Source organism: Triticum urartu, chromosome 7A, assembly GCF_056163025.1.
Source record: "Triticum urartu cultivar PI428250 chromosome 7A, HENAU_Tu73, whole genome shotgun sequence".
Taxonomy (NCBI): Eukaryota; Viridiplantae; Streptophyta; class Magnoliopsida; order Poales; family Poaceae; genus Triticum; species Triticum urartu.
In genome coordinates, this window is record NC_141879.1 from 82,682,727 (window position 1) to 82,689,667 (window position 6,941).

The 6,941-nt window shown below is 44.3% G+C and overlaps 1 pseudogene; it reads right to left on the minus strand.

The window, feature by feature from the left end:
- Nucleotides 1-4,458: 4,458 nt before the first annotated feature.
- Nucleotides 4,459-5,989, minus strand: LOC147958028 (uncharacterized; annotated as a pseudogene).
- Between the last annotated feature and the right edge of the window lie 952 nt (nucleotides 5,990-6,941).

Genomic DNA, 6,941 nt, shown 5'->3' on the forward strand with positions numbered 1-6,941 from the left:
TTCTAATTAAGAACTTTTAGGCAAAATAATTAAAGGAACGCTTTGGATGGATGAGCAAATTAATTGGACAAGCAGATGATTGGAAGTTGTATCTAGGCCATTGTTGTACGTACGTGTTTAGGCAGCCAACCAAAGTTTGTATAGCCGACTACAACTCCGGCGTGCAGTACTTCATTTTCGCAGTCCTGTCCGAGGAAGCCCGTCGTCTCATCCTTGCCGAGTCCGCCTATAACCTCAGGCATGCAGCATCAACTTGTATCTGAGCAGGCCGGCGTCCCGTCCTTGCCGTGTCCGCCTACACAACTTCGGCCGGCGTCGCGTCCGAGCGTGCAGGATGTCTGAGCAGCCCAGCGTCTTCTTGTCCGAGCGCGCAGGATGTATGAGAAGCCCGGCGTCCCGCCCTCTTCGGAATGCAGGATTTCATCAACATGTTGTCTTTGCCGCTGTGTCCGAGCAGCCCAACGTCTCGTCCTTGCCGACAACTCCGGCATGCAGGATTGCATCAACATGTTGTCTTCGCCGCTGTGCCCGAGCAGCCCCGCGTCTCGTCCTTGCCGTGTCCGGCTACAACTCCGGCACGCAGTACCGACCATGCTTCCTTTCTCTTGTTTTCCTGTGCTTCCTTTTTCTTTCTCAGCTCATTGTTTGTTTTATGGAGCGGCTGGTTGATGTTACAAAGAACTTCAAAACCTATATAAACTGATGAGAATCGATTTAACAGGGCGAGGTGGAACTATTGAGAAACTAATAAGCAGGCAACAAACTATTTTTTGCGGCCTTTGTAAGTCGAGGCGTGGCTGTCGGCCGTAAGGCCGAGCAGCGTAGCGAGCTGGCAAGTCTCTGGTGATAGTTGGGCTACGGTGCGGTTTTGGGGGATAGATGGGCTAACACCCAGGTGGGAACGACCAGCCTATGCGAACCATATATGGGTTGAGGTGCAGGCGGGGGCGACCGGCCGAGGCGCGGGCAGGGGCGACCGGCCTAACCGGGACGGACTGCTGGGAACGAACAAAGGTTTGAGGAATCGAATCGTTTTTTTCTTATATGCTTTAGTACCACCTTTTGTATATGTTTTAAATTCAAACTGAAAGCGTAAATTTAAAGAAAAAAAGCGTATTGTAACGGTGAACCCACGGAGTCAATCCGTGCTTTATTATTAAGGATAGAAAACTAGTAAAAAGGCCCGTGCGTTGCAACGGAAAAAAAATGAAAAAATACTCCCTAAGTCTAATGGCTCAAGACTATATTTTGCTGCTTCACTAAAATACTCTCTCTCTCTGGGCGCGCGCGTCACCGAGGCATTCCTCATAGCATCAGTTATGTAATTTATTTGCCGACGGTCTTAAACATACAAAACGATGTGTATGAAGTGCTACACTTTAATTATAAAATAATGGAACAATTGACCTTAAAGAAGTGGATTTGTGTTGGTGTCAATTACAGTGTCTTTTCCTCTGGAGACATGTTCATCCCTTCAGAAATAGATCAACATAAGGAAAATATGAACAACTATATTCATAGCGCACTGTTTATAAATGAAATGTTCATTACCATTTTATAAAGAATTGAACAATTTAAATATTTAAAGTGTTTTTATATTCACAGAATACCAATTTACCTCGACTGCTGATGTAGAGCTCTGTGGAGTGTACTTGTCATGGATCGACGGTGCATTCACAAAGTAAATTGCATGCTAAATCTCCTCTTTCCTTATTTACCTTCTTAGTATGATCCTGCCTACTTAGGTTGTCCTTGAGCGGGCAACTTGTTATATTTTCCTTCAGATTGCAGCTCGATCGGTTGCCCTATGGGAGGTTGTCGTCCATGACGGCATTGCCACAGGACGGAAAAAAAAAATCTTATGAAGCCGGGTTTCTTTGCCTATAACGTGGGACCATGTACATAATACGACACATGTTTAGCACACATCTCAATGCACTTTCTTCCCTGACTTCACATCTCCTTCAAATTCCAGGCTAGCGCGAAGGACGTTGCGCTGCTAGCCTTCTCTCCAATCTCATCAGCTCATCGTCTCCATGTATAGGAGGTTAGCTGATTAATTCATGACGGCCACGTCAGGTCGGCTAATGACTAATTTGCTTCTACATGTATGCGTACATGGTTTGCTTTGGCTAGTTAACCACTTCCATGCAAAGGAAAAAACGCAGTAGAAATCAAAAGGGCCAGTTGGTTGTTTAAATGGGCCATGCAACCAGTTATTTGGCCCCATCGAGCACCAAGCCAGTACGCCATGAGTTGCTAAAAAATAGGCAGTACGGCATGAACCGATCGAGCAACCAGCCAGGAGCCAGCCCCCAGTGAGCTACTCACGCCAGACGCCATGAATCCTAGCTAGCGGCAGCAGTGCGGCTGCCAGACGGCGGACATCGAGCAAGCGGCTGCCGTGACGGAGCGGCGAAGCAATGGAGGACAGACAGTACGATGTACACCCCCGTTAGAGGCCCCAAAAGAAGGTCCACGGAAGTATAACACACCTGCTCTAACTTGACGTTGATGTACATCATCATCGATGTCCTTGTCGGCATTGTGTTCTACTTGGCCGTCCACTACGGCCAGTCGCTCTTGTGCGAGTGGCGGGAGCTCCATGGCACCAGCCACGGCCCGCCTCCCGGAACCCACCTCGGGCTGAGGACATCACCGCACTTCTCACCTTCACATACAGAGACGAGTGGCGCCAACACCGTCACCCCTTGCCATTGGGCAGCTGGGGTGGCTGCCGGAGCACCAATAGTAAGAGGAGGAGGGGCAGCAAGGGGAGGGTGATGTCAGTGGAGTGCGTGGTGTGCCTGAGCACGGCGACGTTGTGCGCATGCCGTCGGCGTGTAGGCAATTCTTCCTGGGAAGCTGCATCGGTACCTGGCTGTGTGAGCACTCGTCGTGTCCGGTGTGCCCGCCATCGGTAGCTGCATCGGTACCTATGTAGTCAGTATGACCCACTTCAAGCCCCAACGGCCACCGCTGCTTCAAGGCCTCCTCCGCAGATCTGGATCGAGGCCTGCCGATTAAATAATCGTCGTCCCGGACACTACCAGTTGTGTATCCACCTGGGATATATAACAAGATTTGTGTGGATTTGTTCCCTCTTCTTTGATATGTTTCGGTCCTATGCTTGTTGTGTGTCCCCCGCGAGGGTTAACAAGATTTACGTGGATTTGTTCCCTCTTCTTTAATCTGTTTCGATTCTATGCATGTTGGCTTCTGATGCAACAAGGCCGCTGACATATTAAAGTAAATGGAATCGGGTGCAAAGAAGCGGGGTGGGACTATTATTACTTTGTACATGCAGCGCGTCCTAGCGAGGAAGATTTAATCTTAACTGGGATAGTTGGGCCTGATTCGGTGTGCCAGGTCATGGGCTGTTTCGTTTGCTAACGAAACTGATGCGGAACTGAGGTACGAAGGGTGGTGAAATGGTGGACGGAGATAAAATTTAGTACCATCTCGAATATGTTTTAAATTCAAACTGAAAGCGTAAAATCACGGGGAAAAGCGTATTGTGACGGTGAACCCACGGAGTCAATCCGTGCTTTATTATTAGGGAGAGATTAATAGGGAGAGATTATTATTATTATTATTATTATTATTATTAGATAAAGATATACGAAACATGTTTAGCAAATTCGAGGATATATCTCAACAGATAAATTTTTCCATAAAAAAATGTGTAATGATTCGTTTCAGCATTGCTCTGTTTTCTTCTCTCTCGTTGATACGGCAAGAAACAAATATAGGTGCTGAAAATTCATCCTTTCCATAGCTGGGCCAGCTAGGCCGCTGCATCAAGATTTGGGCCTTATTCCTGAGATAGAAAAAAGTCACACTCGCAAAAAAAGACGAAAATAAAAACCTAGAGACCCCTATATAATATGTCCTGGGTTGATTAGGCCCTTAGTATTCTGGGTAAAAAAAGGCAGTATATGCTACAAAAAAGTATATTGCTGGATTTATTCAAAACAGATTTCTAAAATTTCTGACATATAATTTACATTTAACTGATTGATTAAATATATGATCAAACTTTAGTGCAAAAGAAGAAGGTACTTAATATACCTGGACGGATGGGAATTATCCATAAAATAAAATATGACCAAAGATCTACAATAAATCTACACCAATCTACGATAAATCTATACTGTTATATTAGTGGTTTCAGCTTTTTTCTGATTAATGTGGGAATTTTAGGGAGTCCCCTTCTTTTTTCTTTTTCTTTTCTTATTAGCGTGATAATTTCTAGTGAGTCTCTAATTAGTATTAGTAGTAAATAAATAGATAAATTTCGACGGGCAACATCTTTATCATCCAAATTTAAACCATGAACATTCCAACACAAAATATTCCAGATAATAAGATATGCCATAAGAAAAATACTAGTAATAAAGTACTAGCAAATTACTTGGCAGTAGAAGGACCATCTCCCTCTTCCTCCATATTAGGCAATTAGCAAACAACTTGTTTGTGGAGTGCTCCGAAGCTGATATCCCATACACTCCTGATCACAGACAATACACTGCCAATGTGTTGAAATATTGGGATAGGAGTTGGGGGAGGGATTTCCTTGGCCTCGCTCTTGGTAGCGGTAGTTGCTAAGGGAGTGGATCTCTTCTTTACCTTGGACTTCTGGATTCTGCTATCAGATTGAAGGTTCACCTTAAAGCCGTCATACTTATTGGTTCCTGGGCTCTTCCTAAGGTTGGCAACATCAATAGGAGTCTGAATCTTTCTTTTACGTTGCTTGACATTGGGAGAAGCAGCAGTGATAACAGTGGAGGAACCTGCATGGGAATCCTGATCTTCGCCTGGCTCACTTTGACAGGGCTGCTAGCACATGCCACAACACATTAGTCCCAGGATTTGTACCGGTGTGAAAAAAGTACATTTAGGATGCTGAACTACAACTGAAGGTGTTATGTGCTTTAGTGGCAGGTTATACACTTATACTATGTTTCCGTTGTGATGTATTTAGATATACATGTACTATGTGTATGGATAACCTGATTTAGACATGCAAGTCATCGAAGTTAACATGCCTTGCTAACTCAGAAACTTGAATTTATGTCCTTCTTGTACCTACGTATACTGCTTACATTCATGGACCATTAACATTAACGTATGGAAATTACATTCGTGAGAGTATCGTTCAAGCAACTAGTACAACAACATGTAATTATGATAGCTAAAATAAAGTTGGCCTTCCAGTGTACTGAAAAATAAAGTCCACAAAAAGAAAAATCCCCTTGACTTCAAAAAAACAAAATATCATCTAAAAGAGTGTGAATAATGACCTATAAATAGCAAGCAAATGTTTTTTTTGCCCTTTTTTATTTGTGAAAATTTATATACTAGTGCAAAAGAAAGTCAAGTTTATTTAAAAACACTTCTAAACTATTTTGACTTTTTTTTGTAAAAGACTTCCCATATAGGGTGACTACTTTTGGGCTAGCTAGGTACTCACTCTTGGGCAATTAGGACCGCATGATCGGAGGCGGAGCATGAGGTGAAGTGTAGATTCCTTCTTTATGCCATAGTCATCCATGGTGCGACCATCTTCAAGCTGTTTCCCTGCATAGATCAGCATCTGCTCGTCCACGGGAATGTCCTGCCGGTCCCGGATCATCTCCTTGACACTTCTGACGGTATCCGAGTAGGCAACCTTAAGGGCGATGGTTTTGTCTACAAGCCCTTTGAGAAAGATTTGATAATCTATTCTCTTCTTTTTTGCAGATTTGGGCTGCTCACCATGCATGACAGTTGGCTGCTTCCGCTTTCTCTGGTAGCGCAGATCAATGTGAAGAGTGGATTCATCCTTGATGCTGTAATCGGCCACAGTGCGTCTGTCCTCTAGCGCCTTCTCGCCAAAGGTAAGGCACTGCTGGTCCTGAATCTTGGCCTTGACAACGTTGATGGTGTCCGACGGGTCGACCTTGACGGTGATCGTCTTGCCGGCGTGGGTTTGGACAAAGAGCTTCATCTATCGAATGAGAGCAGCAAACATCAGTAATTTGGAGGAATTACGTTACTTACGTATGTTGCAGGAGACTGAGAAATCCTGTTAGCACTAATTACAGCGACTGATCAAGAAAAAACAATGGCTTGGGGACTTAGCGAGGAACCATGTTCAGATCAGTTCGGATCGACACTCCTATTGAAAGAAGCAATTAAAAGACTAAACCGGAGTGAATGAACACTAACGATCAAACTAGATCCAAGTACTTATACTGTAAAAAGGATAAATTCAGATATAAGTACAGAAACGGGACGGGAAGAGATCTCGACTCTAGGTTTTTTTTTCGAAAACGGGGGCTTCCCGGTCTCTGCATCAGAACGATGCATACTGCCATCTTTATAAAAATCAAATAATTTCAACAAGGTATTGCAGTCTCGAAAAAGTAAGTGAAAGCTCACAAAGAGCCAATAAAAACGGCCACAAAAGCCACAACCGGCTGGCACAAACAAGATAGAAAAACTAATTGCCTATCCTATTACATGACCGTCATCCAAACTGATTGAATATATCCCTTGCTACCATCTCCCACCGGATAGATGCAGTAACCAAGCGCTCCCTGGCCTCCATCAGAGTGAGTAGCGACCACATACGGATCAAAACAGTGGCCTGGAAGATAACCTGCAAAAAATGAATATTTGATGTTCTGTTAAAGACGAAATCATTTCTGTAATTCCACACAGCCCACAATAAAGCACATACTCCTACGCGAATGTGGCACGCCGTTTCGAACTCTACCCGTTAAGCCACGTTCCAAATAACAAGCTGACAGAGCTCGGAGGAGTAATATTAAAAGCTATGTGCACCGTCCGCCATAGAACCTTAGCCAACGGGCAATCCAGAAAGAGGTGTTTGATAGTTTCATCCCGATCACAGAAGCTACACCTAGTAGGTCCTGTCCAGTTACGCTTTGCCAGAT